Source organism: Schistocerca americana, chromosome 5, assembly GCF_021461395.2.
Source record: "Schistocerca americana isolate TAMUIC-IGC-003095 chromosome 5, iqSchAmer2.1, whole genome shotgun sequence".
In the NCBI taxonomy this organism is placed as follows: Eukaryota; Metazoa; Arthropoda; class Insecta; order Orthoptera; family Acrididae; genus Schistocerca; species Schistocerca americana.
In genome coordinates, this window is record NC_060123.1 from 305823657 (window position 1) to 305838226 (window position 14570).

The following is a 14570-nucleotide window of genomic DNA, read 5'->3' on the forward strand; positions in this document are numbered from 1 at the left end:
AACGGGCAATTCAGAACCGGAGAAGAGGAATGTTGAGAAAGGGCGTACACATTCTCCATGACAACGTTCGCCCACACATCGCTCAGCAAACCGTTGCTCTCCTGCAACAGTTTCAGTGGAACATAATCACCCACCCACCCTATAGTCCTGACTTGGCGCCCAGTGACAATCACCTGTTCCCTAAGTCAAATGAACACTCGGCTGGAAAGCGATTCAGCTCCGACGACGAGGTGAAAGAAGAGGGTCACAACTTTCTGAACAGCATGGCGGCGAGCTGGTATGACATAGGCATACAAAAACTGCCACAGCGTCTGCAAAAATGCTTCGACAGAAATGGTGATTATGTCGAAAAATAGCTAAATGTTCAAGCTGTAAACTGATGTAAACCATTGCTGCAACAAACAGGTCTATGTACTTATAAAAAACAGGAGACCTTACTTTTGGGATTGCCCTCGTATATTATTTATATGTGTCGATCACCAATGTCTTTTACTAACATTGGTCTGTACTGCAAGTAAAGAGTCCTGACAGTTAAAGAGGTCTGGGTGGGCCTGCTTCGCGCATCCGCCACTTCTGATCATGTGGCATGATTTTGTTTACGTTTTTATGGCAACGTCTGAGCGTTGTCACAGCTACGGCTTTCAGGCAGTGTTGACGTAGCCACTTTTACTTTGTGGTTGAAAACTGGCAACAGTACTGTAGCAGTCAGCGACCTTCTCTCGTCATACAGAGTATAGTTTGTAAGTGGACACATGTCCGCAATTTTTCTTATATTGTACGATAAAATTCTACAAATATTTGTTACAAAATCTAAAAATGTATTTGTTGACTGATTGGTTTAATATTTTACACTGTACGCCTGTATTAATGCTTCTATTTGAGAATTATTATAATTACATACTTTTCGTTTCCGTGCAGATTGTTCTATGCGACGTTTCTTTGCACTCTGTTTTATGTTATACCTGTATGTATGTTAGTCCCTTTCCTCAATTTTTCTGAGCAGCCAATTTTTCATGTTGTAATTTATCGTGCAAATTGTTTCCAACACACCCAGTAATACCTACGTGGGCTTGCTCAACCTAAATGAAAGATGGCATCAATGATCTCTGTGCTTGTTTGGAAAATACTAACAACTTTTTATTACCACATAAGAATTTCTACCCATTTCTGGCTTTATTTCTTTTAGTAACTAAAACAGTCTACTCAGCTGTTGATTCTCGGATTTTAAATTGTATATTGTGCTCTGTCATTCCAGACGCTCTTTCAACCAATTTCTTTGTCTGTAGGCCTCTGTAAACAGTCCCCCAAATACTGAAGCTGATTTTAACTGAAGCAGTCAGACCCACATTGTCTTCAGAACCATTTTACTAATACGGAACTCTCGAACATAATCCAGTAATCAGATTTAGATTTGATATGATTGTTGTAAAATGCAGCACACAATTCTGTCCCCTTTTCTCGAGAAACTGCTACATCATGTCGAACGAAGTTGCATGGTAAGTTGAAATTTTTTCTTGATTGTGCGAATAATCATTGTGTCACCAAAAATTACCTCCATCATTTTTCAGACAGGCTATAGTTGACCGATTAACGAAAATCACGCCAGTTTCCATTTCTGGGGACGTTGTATGTGCTCATAGACCTCCCCATATCGTACAGAGGATTTCACACGGTAGTACTCTTTCGTAAAGCAGGAATGGATACAACATTCACAATACGTGAATTTTTCAGAATTTCACCATTAAAAACTTTGAAATATGATGTTATATTAAAATTGGAAAGTATGACCCCTGTCTATCCTTATTTCAACAGCCAAGGTTACAAATATTGTGGTTAAGAGGTTAACAATAGTACAAAAAATACACATTGAATTTTTACTGAATACTTTTATTAAATTATTTGTAATATGAAACTATAACTAATATATTCACATAAAGCGAGACAACTACGTTGTCATGAAGTAGACGACGGATGTTGACGTTTTACGCATTCCTTAGGAGGTAGGCTACTTCTGCGGCGAAATAGACATCTGCAAATACAGTAATGTCGGAATTACTATTAAAGAAGTTCAAACACGCAACGAAAATATATTTCATAACACTTCATTTGTTAAAAAGTGCGTTCTCATTGCTGGTATCAGAATTCAGAGGAGTGACTCTTTAAGTACTTTTCGTTTTTGGATACATCAGGCAAAATATATAGTTACATGACTTCTGGCACTTCAGATTACATTACATACATCGTTCATTCCTTATATCCAGAACATGAAGGTTATCAGGGAGAGAGGATACATCAGCAAGACAAACGTACATAATATGTATTTACAAAATAATTGTCTTAATGAACTGAGCTGCCAATTTGAAATTGTAATGTGACGCAGTAGCTAGTCATACAGTTCTCTGAGAAGGCGTCTGCATGACTTTCTTCAATTTACAACACATATTATTTGTATTTCACATGCCTGGTCTCTCATAATTGTAGTTTGACTTGATGAATCACGCCAAAATTTGTACTATATGACATTACATAATACATGTGAATAAAGGATGTCACATTCCTAATTTTTATATCACCTAACCGTCAGCAACAGCATCGTAAATATAAATTTTCTTAGTCGTTTCAGCAACCCGATGTCATGCTCCTACCACCTGAATTTATACATATATTTATTACTCAAAACAAACAAAAAGCATCCACCCACAATAACATCATGAGAAAGCACACAAGTAGCGGGTAGGGTGCCCAACTGACAGTACAAGCAAGGAGTATTCACCTTCAATAACATCATCAGAAAGCTCACAAGTAGCCGACGGGAGTACCCAACTGACAGTACTCAGAACATCAGTGCACGCGTTATGATAATCTGTCGCTGAATGCGCCTGCCCTGTTTGATACAGATCAGTTCGTGCCAGGCATGTGGATGATGCCCTCAGTGAGACATGTAGAACAGCATTGTGATGCCTGGGGGCATCGCCGACCTACAAACTTTACTGGCAAGGTTAGCCCCACCAGATATAAGAAGGGAAGCTGCCGTGAACACAGAGAGACGCAAAGTGGAACTCTACGCTGTTCCCCCCCTTCCCAAGGTTACCAGCTCCCCCTAAGCAGGCTGAAAACTGCGAAGAGCTTCCTAAAAACTTCGTCAGACAGTGCATCACCGTCAATGACACGACAAAAGCTGTGGACAATAAGAAATGCAGATATCGCGTCTTCAATCCCACTTTCGGAGGCCCTTCCCCCAGGCAAAAATCTGCAATGGAAAACGCGGAAGCCGGCCGAAGTGGCCGTGCGGTTAAAGGCGCTGCAGTCTGGAACCGCAAGACCGCTACGGTCGCAGGTTCGAATCCTGCCTCGGGCATGGATGTTTGTGATGTCCTTAGGTTAGTTAGGTTTAACTAGTTCTAAGTTCTAGGGGACTAATGACCTCGGCAGTTGAGTCCCATAGTGCTCAGAGCCATTTGAACCATTTTGAAAACGCGGAAGTCCCTCAACAGACTAAAAAGTGGTGTAGGTAGAGCAAAAGATAATATGACCAAGTGTAACTATCTTGGGGACCCATCAACTTCATGCTAATATTGAACCGAACAAACCACCAAGCACCTGTAAAGTTATCCTTAGTGCCCAGTTTCCCGCACATTGGGGACCTACTGCGGGGCAAGGAATTTGCCGTGATGTTGCTAATTTTTGGTCCAATTACATTCATTTTAGCATCTGTAATCTGTTTATGTATAATTATTATTATTATGTATCTCTAACAGGCTCGTATTATATCTACATTTCCTTGTACATATTAATTTTATACTTTTAGTCTGTTTTTTTTCCTTTTTGTCCATTTTGTGTACAACGTTTTTGACATGAATAAATAAATAACTCTAAATTATTCTGATTTATCGTGATAGAAGATCCTGAACCGCTGAAGTCACCTCACTGAGGAACAGAGTGCCTGAGATAACTAACTCAAATTGAACCAATTTTGGGTGTTATATTGAAGTGATTTTTCAAATAATTTTGTCTTTTAAGTTCTTTAGCAATGGAGGTTTGTTGAGAAAATTAGTAATATCCTGAAACACTTTCCAGATTTAGTATCTCTGCTTAATTATTTATATAGGATGAAACTTAGAAGCTACATATTTTGTGCTCACATAGGTCTACTCAGTTTATAACATGCCATTTCTGAGACTATGAAGACAGATTTTCATAGTAGAAAATGGTTCACTCTGGACTTTAATTTGTAGAATGTTTCTTAAATACAGTAATGTTGGCACAAGAGAATGCCTGAAGCTCTGGCGTAATTTTTTACCACCGAGACTTTGGCAGCCGGTTTGATGGCCGTTGATGAAAGGATGTCTTGCAGCAAATTTTAATGACAGTGTACTGTGACTGCATGTGCTGATGTATGTGCAGCTTATACCTGCACTGAATGTGGAACGTACATATTGAGAAATGTGCTTCAGAAAGAAATTATTAAAAGGAATTAATATTTTCGTAGCTTGAGGTACTATTGGGAGGGACAACTACAAGTGCCAAAAGTGAATATTTACCACAGAGCTCAAATCGAGCCAGCCATGGCTCAGTAGAGCGTCAGCCAAGCAACAGCAGTTTCTTCTTGAGCAGCTTCTTCTTGAGTAGGAACAGGTTGGACCTGGTGTCCTCATCTCCTATCGTCGGGTCAGAGTCTAGTCCTGCAGGCGCCGCCAGCACCATCGCCAAAGCCAGCACAACCAGGAGAAACACCTGGGCAAATTAAACATTTCATATTAGAGCCGCTTTTATTTCTACCAGCAGCAGATATTTTCATAAATGGAAATGTAGCTCTGCCGAAGAAATCTCTGCCACAATTCCTAGAGGAAGCAAAAGCAATATGTAAACACGGCGACAAATTTGTAAGTATGCCAACGTTTATAAAAGAGGAAGCCAACATAATGTCATACGTTCCATGATATGGCATTAAAGTTACATGAATATGAATCTTTTGTTAGTCAACATGCCCGTTAATCTTGATTTTTGCATTGTTGAAATTTAAGTTCCCACAGTCACATACGTTGTGAAATAGAGACAGTGCGACACATGATGCATACGCTGAGGTGACAAAAGTCATGGCACACCTCCTCATATGGTCTCGAGCCTAGTTTTGCTCGGCGTAGCGCAGCAGTTCCACATGGCATGGTCTCAACAAGTCGCTGGAAAATCCTTGATGAAATACTGATCCATGCTGCCTCTACAGCCATCCAGCAGAATTTTGTGCACGAACTAACATCTCGATTATGTACCATAAATGGTTGATGGGACTCATGTCGGGCGATTTGCGTGGCCAAATCATTCGCTCGAACTGTCGAGAATGTTCTTCTAACCAATCACAAAAAATTGTGGCCAGTGATATGGCGCATTGTCATCCATAAAAATTTCGTCATTGTTTTGGGACATGAAGTCTATCAATGGCTACAAGTGGTCTCCAAGTAGGCGAACATTTCCAGTCAATGATCCTTTCAGTAGGACCTGAGGACCCAGTCCATTTCACGTAGCCACCACCAGCTTGCACAGTGCCTTGATGACAACTTGGGTCCATGGCTTTATAAGTCTGTGCCACCTCTTGGACCCTACCATCAGCTCTTGTCAACGGAAATCTGGACTCATCTGATCATCACCGGCCGCGGTGGTCTCGCGGTTCTAGGCACTCAGTCGGGAACCGCGCGACTGCTACGGTCGCCGGTTCGAATCCTGCCTCGGGCATGGATGTGTGTGATGTCCTTAGGTTAGTTAGGTTTAAGTAGTTCTAAGTTCTAGGGGACTGATGACCCCAGATGTTAAGTCCCATAGTGCTCAGAGCCATTTGAACCAACCATCTGATCATCTCACAGTTTTCCAGACGTCTAGAGTCCAGCCGATATGGTCACGAGTCCAGGAGAGGCGCTGCAGGCGATGTCGTGCTGTTAGCAAAGACACTCGCGTCGCTCGTGTGCCTCCACAGCCCATTAACACCAAATTCTGCTGCCGTATTCTAATGGAAACGTTCGTCGTACGTCGCACATTGATTTCTGCGGGTATTTCAAGCAGTGTTGCTTGTATGTTAGCACTGACAACTCTACGCAAACGCCTCTGCACTCGGTCGTTAAGTGAAGTGAAAACCGTCGGCCACTGCATTGTCCGTGGCGAGAGATAAACATGAAATTTGGTATTCTCGGCACACCCTTGACGCTGTGAATCTCCCAATACCGAAACCTCTAACGATTTCCGAAATGGAATTTGCCATTAATGTAGTTCCAACTACCATTGCGCTTCCTCCAACTACCATTGGGCGTTCGAAGTCTGTTAATTTCCATCGTGCGGCCATAATCAAGTCGGAAGCCTTTCCACATGAATCATCTGACTATAAATGTCAGCTCCGCTAAAGCAGCACCCTTTTACACCTTGTGTACGCGTTGCTACCGCCATCTGTGTACGTGCGTATCGCTGTCCAATGAATTTTGTCACTTTAATGTAATACACTGCCGGAAAAGGAACATCATCCTCAAGGAGAAGGCTATTTTATTGACAAGTGATGTGACATGTGGTTCATCATTATAGGGATATATGATTATAAATTCAGACCAAGTGAGAGACGCTTGTCACGGTGAAGAGTGTCCAAATAGTCGCAGCGATATATAGTGCAGCCACCCTCCTTCTCTCCCCCCCCCCCTCCCCCTCTCTCTGGCTGCAAATTGTAAATTTCTTATGGGACCAAACTGCTTAGGTGATCGGTACGTAAGCTTACACACTACTTAATCTAACTTAAACTAACTTACGCTTTAGACAACACACACACCCATGTCCGAGGGAGGGCTCGAACCTCCGATGGGGGCAGCCGCGCGGACCGCGACAAGACTCTGGCTGCAACGCAGGCATATATTCTCGCACGCAAACGATCATAAAGGAGTCGAATGACATCCTGCAACAATCTGTTCCAACTAACTTGCACCTTTCGATGCAATTCGGCAACTGTTCTTGCATGCGCTGGCCAACGAGTAAGTTTCCGCTTCACGATATTGTTCAATAGCCGGGAGATCTGGTGATCTTGATGGCCAAGGCCATGAAAAGCACGTTGTGCTGCTGAAAAAGCACATCAACTTCCTGTCAAATAAATGGCAGTAGCACGGTGATCACAATCTGTGCAATGTAAGCAGGCACAGGTTACTTTACCCTGCAGGAACACAACAGTTGTAACTGATGGCCACCCACACCATGAAGTCTGTCATTGGTGAATAATTTCCGGAATAGGCCGTTCACTGTGTCTACGCCGTACACTTGTAAATCCATCACTCACATGCGGCACAAACTACACTTGACGGTGAAGTCCAGTCGACTTATGATACCAGAATAACCGTGCTGGGCGGTGTCCTGGTGTTCAGTGGTAGCCTGGCCAGAGGCATACGTGGTGTTAATGCTGCAGAAGACAGACGGTTCCTAGTGGTCCGTGGTGACACATCGGTTGTAACATATGCCCAGAATTCGTCCGTGGATGATGTTCGGTCGGCCACTGTTGCTCTTACAGAGCATCGCTCTTTATGTGCTTTTGCGCTACGTGGATGTCTTCACCCTGACCTACGGGCGTGGGAAAGTTTCACAGAACACTGTCTGAAAGCAGATACACACCACCGGGTACATTTCACCCAGCTTGTGCTCGCTGTGTTCACCCAGGTTCCCGCAGGCCCATAATTCGACTCTGTTCAAATGGTTGGAGTTGTTAAGAAGGATGGTGAGGCGTGGTTGTACCCTAGAATCAATGTTGTACACACTGTTCGGCTTTAAACTCAGCACGCTTACTGCCTGTGGAGTCAAAACAGAGAGCGCAGACAGGCTTCCAGGGCGCCGTCGGGTCGCCAATGATTGTAAAAAATGGATCATTAACACTACAATCCTCTGGCGCCAATGAACGCAGTCCTTTAGGGTGCTGCAATTCTTACGGCAGTGTATTTAGGTAGTCTTATACGATGTTGTGTTCATTATCCATTATATCCTCTAGTAGCGTGCAGTCAGAGGCAGGCCAGCTTCTGCTTGCCTACAATGTCCCACTGCTTTGAGTAAGTTGCGTACTTTTTCTTGAACTGGCGTGATCACTTGTGTGGTAGCTACATATGCTGAACAAGGAGCATGCTTACTTGCCTCTATGCGCTGTGTAAGTAGTTATAGCTTGCCTTCACTTTTTCTACGGTAGCTGTAAGTGGGGGGTGGGGTTTGTAGCATATACCTATAATTCTCACTTAATACCGACTCCTGAAACTTTGTAAGTAGACTTCGGCGGGATATTTCGCGTTTATCTTCAAATGTCTCCAATTCAGATTTTTCAGCGTCTCCTTAACTCTTCCATCGGTCAAACAAAGCAGTGACTATTCTTGCTGCCTTCTTTGTGTGCGTTCAATATGAACTGTTAGTCCTATTTGGTATGGCTCCCACACGCTAGAATAACATTCTAGGATAGATCACAGAAGCGTCTGTACTCAATCTCGTTTGTAGACTGCCTGCGTTTTCCCAGTAGCTTACCAGTGGACCAAAGACTGCCACCAGCCTTTTCTACGATTCACACTCTACGTGCTCGTTCCATCCATATCCGCACAAACTCTTACGACCAAGTATTAGTATGAGTTGAGTGACTCCAGCTGTGACGTACTGAAATTGTAGTCATTTTCTGAGTTTTGTCAGGTGCATATTTTACATTTCAAAACATTTGAAGAAAGTTGTCAATCTTTCCACCTCTTTGAAATCGTATCAAAATTTGATTGGATACTTGTTTAACTACATCATCTGCAAAGAGTCTAAAGTTACTTTTAATTTTGTCTACTAGTTCATGAACGTGCAATACGAACAGCAATGGGTCCTGAAATACATCTGCGGGGCACGCTTGGAGTTACTTCGCATCGGTTATTCACTCTCCAACCGCGATAAAATGATGTCCATATTCATGCTGTTGGTGACTTCCACATAAAAGCCTGATCAAGATCTCTCACTCGACACTGATATGAAATGCAATGCTTAATACAACAGCAGTACACAAAAATACCTATGTTTGAAATTAGCAAAGTGACCACTGAGCCCACGAGATAATACAAAAGACAGGGCATACAAGGGACGTAAGATCATGGTGCTGCAATGATGAGTAACAGAATTATTCATGTGTGAGATTAACGCTGTAATTCAGTGTCAAGCAACTTTCAAAGAACACTGTTATCTAAATTTTGTATGACATGTAGTGAAGTCATCATTTTTTAAGACGTAGACTAACGTGTTTCCACATGTATTTGCGTGAGTTTGATTGCAATTTACAGAAAGTGTTATTATTGTAAACATTCTATAACGAATTTGAAGAGGTTAGTTATTTTAATGTTCCATGGATCATTTGTTCGATAAGTCGTAATGATGTGGAAGTGTCATTTTACATTCACATCCTAGGCGCTTCAGTCCGGAACCGCGCGACTGCTACGGTCGCAGGTTCGAATCCTGCCTAGGGCATGGATGTGTGTGATGTCCTTAGGTTAGTTAGGTTTAAGTAATTCTAAGTTCTAGGGGACTGGTGACCTCAGATGTTAAGTCCCATAGTGCTCAGAGCCATTTGAACCATTTTTTTTACATTCACATTGTTAATTAATTAGTAAATTTGACTACATGCTGACCATATAGAGTTATCTTTTAGTTTTTTATTATTATTATCAAATTTATTAATCTAAAATGAGATAAAATTGTAAAAGTCATCTGACATGAATCATCAGCTGAAAGTAATCAACTTTCTTAACCTGCACATATTATACTGTTGTAAAGGAAAGATTTTAATCGCTATGTCTTTATCAAGTTCCACTCTACTGATAGAAGAGTCTTCCTTGTGACGACTCCACTTGTTAATGAAGGTGAATATCTTCTCAATCAATACTGAAACGGCGTTTTCAAGATATTGTCTGGTCTTTGCGCTTGAACATGCATCGAAAACGAATTTAATCTTTCATGTTTCACGCAAATGGACAACTCCCTTTCTGGAAACAGACGCACAAAATCGTATTTTTCTCCGTTCGCTCAGAGTAAGAGAATATCTGTGTGATATTTACATTTTGTGCTGTATACGGATGTAAGAATGTTTCGCGTGCATCTCAACTGAAAGACAATAGAAGGTTGCTAAGATAGTTTATTCTTATTTGGATGCCGAAGTTTGCATTGGCAGTTGAATAATGGTTGTTTCCGGATTCAGCTCATCGAACGTTTCAGAAAGAAGAATATCTGTGGCACAATTACGTATTGTACCGTGCGCGGGCGTATGGATATCTCGTGTGCAGTTTAACTGAAGGGCATAAGAAGGTTCCGAAGCCAGTTTAATCTTGTTTGAATTCTGAGGTTTCAGATCACAGATGAATGTTATTTCCCAACCGGCGCATCGGAAGTGATAGGTAGAGCCTAATTAGGGCCAGACAGAAACGGTCTCTTCTCGGTACGCTCTTAAAGGCACAGAGGCCTGATACGTTGGTGTTCATCTACATCAGGCGCTGCAGTAGAGTCAGAAGGGCGCCTTATCGTGTCTTGAAAATGCACGACTGCAATTTAGAGGCAGTGGAGCGCAGAATACAATAAACGTAAGAGAGAATGACGTGCTTACCGTGAGCAGCCTCATCGTATGTGGTGGACAGAAGCGGAGAGCGGATGACTGCTGCGGTGTGAGCTCGGGGCGCCCCCTTATATATGCCACTCTTGCTTTCTACTGTTTGTGACGCCGCGAGCGCGTTGCGTTGGCCGTGGCGGAGGCTGCGATGCGCTCTGCATTTCAAGGCCTCTTCCGGGCTCAGTCCGCTGTCGCCTTTTAGAAGACAATAAAAGTTCTCAAGATTACGTAACGACTATCAGGCTTACGTACTTAGGACACATACTGGTACTGCTAATGAGATTTTAATGCAACATTTTGGTTTACTTGCAAATACATTATGGATTCAAGGTGCTTTCTGAGAGATACCAGGTGACACAGTGGTTAGTTTATGTGACAACTACACGGTTTTATCACGACGCTACTAATGAGTGACAATTTACAATGTTGCTTTTGCAGTGTTTCTGTTTTATATCTGCACAGTTTTCTGTTTTATTCTGGAAAGTAAAACAGGTTTTAGTAGTAACTTTTGTGGTATAGCTACATGAGACTGCCTTTTCCATAGCACAACAATATGTTACAGCACAGTACTTTCTTCATCATGGCAATAAGCGTAATAACTAAGATATCTACACGCAAAGCATTTCACTTTTGTTTATCATGTGGTAAGTACATTGACTTCTGCAGAACTTAGCTTTCGGAGGACGATAACTACGACACTTCCACACAGATTATGTTGCAACAAGACGCACATTTAGCGCTACAGTACACGTATTTGAGTGATTAATTTTATACTTAAAACATTTATTTTTAAAGATTTTTGAATTACAAAGAAAGTTTTCCGTGATACATTTCATTCCATTGCTGTAATCTGTAACACCTGAGGGTATAATTACATTAATCCTCAGGGGGGTACACGCTTACTTTGTGTACCATGTGTTTGGCAACCACAAGGAACCCTAGCTAATATGGTATTTGCTTATACAACTTTACACATCGGTACCATATTTCTCCAACACATAATTACACAGCTATCTGATCATTTAACTGAGACAGACAAACGTTTTTACTACATCAGTGACAGATGTTTACGTAATTACACAGTTGGATAACTTCACACTTACGAAATTGTATTTTGTCTGTACTTTGAGAAATGCTCACATTTTTCGGAACCATTGTGATACTATGAGAGCTTTGAATGATATATTTGGTAAGGGAGCATGATTTTAAAGCACGTTTGAGGTAGATGACACTATTGAAATGAGCAGAAAATACTATTTTAGGTTTTGAAATTATTGGAGGAAGCTACGACGATTTTGAGATTTGACTGAGGTGTTATGATGTTATTATTACGACGACGATGTGTATTATGTTGTTGAGGAATGTTTATTATGCTACGTATTTCTCATGATGAAATATTGAAGAAGTGTCGACGAATATGTATATGTATAATGAGGTAAGGAATAATGAGTAGTGTTTAGGGACTCTGATTTGTGGAAAAGGTTGTTGGAAACCAAGAATCGTACTTTAAGAGTTATGAAATGTGCGTAAATGCGTGACTGTATCACAATGCTGACGAATAATTTATTTGGACACTTATATTTATAGGATTTTCTTTCTACAGATTTGCAACGCTAATTCTTGACCTGTGAAATATTTTTATGTGAGACTGTCACTGTAGCGGAAACTGCTGTCGTAAATATTTCCGTAAGAAAGTTAAGTGACCACCTGCACATAATGCGTCGTGGGCACCCAGCTGTGTCGGACGCCTGGAGAGAGGGCCATTGGCGCGTGCCTTTCAGAGCACAGGAAGGAAAAAAAAGGGAGGCCATTATCCTGGCCATTGTTATTCCTTTAGAGAAAGCATCACAAATCCGACATGCTAATTACTTGGAAACATATCGTACTTTCTGATATTTACTGAAATGCCTAATGAAATGACAAGAAATAGTTTGTCTACACACCTGACTATGACTACTGTCTTTCTAGATGAGAGATTTTTTTACTACTTATGAAATGCTACATGACTATTGAACGATGTTCTTACGCTTTGCTTTGTACATAGTTGCTTATTTCATTTGATATCTAGTTTCTAGCTGCACTGCAGCATTGGTTAAAATAAAATTTTATAGATGTACTAATATAAATATTTTCTGTCTACAGATCGAGTATATAATAATTTTTTTCAAAAAAATGAGGGAGCACAAAGCGACATTTACCTTCACAGGAACTGCATTCATAATTTTCTTTTCAAGTACTTGGTAATTTCTTTTGTAGAATAAATTGTGATGCATCACTCTAGTGTTAAGATGTGACATAGGTATTAGACATGGCCATTTTTAGTGTAATATTTTTTTCTGCTTGAGCTATGTCATGTTTAGATATAAGCTGCTGTTTGCCAGGCATAGTGCTACTGAACTTTAATTTGTGTTACTCTGCTAAGCCAGTTTTACTACTGATTTAATTTTATTGTTTGCTGCTCGTTGCCTTATATTAGTTGTAATATTGCAATTGCTTTGCCAGTTTGAATTTTTTGTCATTGATGTTTGTGTTACTTGTTATGTGCTGCTGCATTGCCTCGTCCCTTAGTTTAGCATCTGAGCTCAGTAGATTTAAGTTAGCTTAAGAGGGGGTAGCCTCTAAGAGAATGAGTTGCGATGAATTGGAAGAAATGCATTGAGAAGTTATACAAAAAAAGTACAGAAAACAGGTTTAGGTAGGGTTTTCTTGGAAATAAATGTTGAGGTACGAAATGTGTGAACATATAAATACAGAAAGCATGCTTAGATAGAATTTTTTTGGTGGAAACAAAGGATGAAATAAGAGGAAAGATATATGAAGTTTTGGGTTGGACTGCAGTACCAAATGTTACACTGAAAACGAACCCTGTCCTTTCCCTTTTGTGTTATCCCACTATATGTTTGTGTACCCTTGTGTATTTGTTTTCTTCCTGTCTCTGTGTAGTTTCATAGGATTTTTTTCTTCTTCTAATACTAAGCTACATTCACTATGATGAGGAATACTGTTATCCTCAAATATAATTGGCATTAATAATATGTTATTTACCTTGTAAATATGCTTAGACATTATTTATTCTGTTTTGTTTTAATGCTCATGTGTAAAGTTGATGTTCCAAAAGTTATTCTGATCTTTTATGTATCTACTTATCTCATAATTCCTGTAACACTGATGTATATGTTTATTTCTATTCTTTTGTAAAGCCTGTGTTACTACAATTGTTATCTATATTGCTATGTTCTTTAATGATGTATTTTGTACCTTTGTAATTGTTTTCTTATGTTATAAAATTGTAATTGTCACCAGTTCATGATATTATTAACTTGTTAGTTACATTTCACTGCACACATTTCTGTTGGTCGTAGTATATGGACAATATGTGAGAAGTTGGGACTGTTAGTGTTTGCACGTGTGTTACTAATTCAGCAAGGGACTGGATAACAGCATTGCTGGTTCTAAGGACAATTCCAAAAACTTTGTGAATGCACAAGTGGTGGTTATGGACTTGCTATATTATTCGCAAGACTCTTCGATGGTGATTGTGCACCTGCACAGTCGCAACAGATCGCAACAGATGGCTGCTGGCTATCTCTACAAGGACTACAGTGAGTCTGCATCTTTGATGACCCACCAATACCATTATCTCTACAAGGACTACAGTGGGTCTACATCTTTGATGATCCATCAATACCATTATTTCTACAAGGACTGCAGTGGGTCTGCACCTCTGGTCGCTCACCAAGACCGTAATCTCTACCAGGACTACAGTGGGTCTGCTCTGTGATGACCTACCAATACTCTTCAAAACTTCGATTGACTCTGCTGTGGGTTTGCTCTGTTGTGGCCCATTATCTGTCAGCATGTCAAGAGTCAGCACTGTCGTTCCGTTGGAAGGACAACACTACTTCTTCAAGACTGCATGGAAATCCACTACTTCTGTGTGCATTGTCTTTTACTG

At 40.8% G+C, this 14570-nt stretch overlaps 1 long non-coding RNA gene across 1 annotated transcript; it reads right to left on the reverse strand.

Annotated features, from left to right (window-relative positions):
• Positions 1 to 1866: 1866 nt before the first annotated feature.
• Positions 1867 to 10708, reverse strand: LOC124616760. Its single transcript, XR_006979878.1, has 3 exons — positions 10613 to 10708; positions 4542 to 4734; positions 1867 to 2029 (listed from the first exon to the last, which is right to left on the reverse strand). It is a non-coding gene; the product is annotated as an uncharacterized LOC124616760 (long non-coding RNA).
• Positions 10709 to 14570: the final 3862 nt, after the last annotated feature.